Source organism: Silene latifolia, chromosome 3 (assembly GCF_048544455.1).
Source record: "Silene latifolia isolate original U9 population chromosome 3, ASM4854445v1, whole genome shotgun sequence".
NCBI classification, from domain to species: Eukaryota; Viridiplantae; Streptophyta; class Magnoliopsida; order Caryophyllales; family Caryophyllaceae; genus Silene; species Silene latifolia.
The window spans coordinates 57051772-57052624 of NC_133528.1; positions in this window are offsets into that span (position 1 = coordinate 57051772).

The following is an 853-nucleotide window of genomic DNA, read 5'->3' on the forward strand; positions in this document are numbered from 1 at the left end:
CTTTTACAGCAATAGTTGAAAGTTTATCTTTCTATTTCTGATCTGGTAACTTGGTGTTCAACAGCACGGGCACCTAAGTTGATTAGACGATTTATAGGTGCATGATATGTCTCTCTGTTTTATCATATTTGGAAAGTAAGGAATGAAGCTAGATTGTAGATGTTTGTCAGGAAGCCAGCAACTATTGTTCAGCAGGTGATCAGTGACATCAAAAACCGCACCCAAAGACTGAACAAGACTAAGTTTAAGGAAATAGACAGATTATGGTTACAAACTATATGATGTATTCTTTTATTCTTTGAGTAGTTGATAGAAGGGCATATATATAGGATGAGTTGTAATACGAATTTTTTGAGTAATGAATATACTTAACCCCCCCCCAAAAAAAAAAAAGTACAACATTAAAGGGTGTTTTCATTAATTGATCCTATTTTAAATGACTTGAATGTGAACATTTTGTAACGTGGGTTGGAGAAGAACATGTCATTCTAACAAGAGTTTGGAAGGTTCTAAGTGGAAATGAAGTTGATAAAGTTTCAGCAAAAGCTTTTAATGGAAGAAGCAGCTGTTTTTACAATGTGGAGGAGACAAAAATTAGAGGGTGCAAGGATGAGAAGAAGCAGAGGAAGTTGAAGGGTTTTGAATAAAATGAGAAATGTGATCAAAACTTCTGATAAATGAAAGAAGTGTATAGAGGAAGTGATACATAGCCCAGACATCAATACATCATTAGTAGTCCAACTCATCATGCCACATATGCATTTAACGTCTAAACTTGACGGTTTAGAAACTAATGGGCACACTTAGGAGGAGTAATAATAGAGTTTAAGGGTATAACTGGTAACTAGTTTTG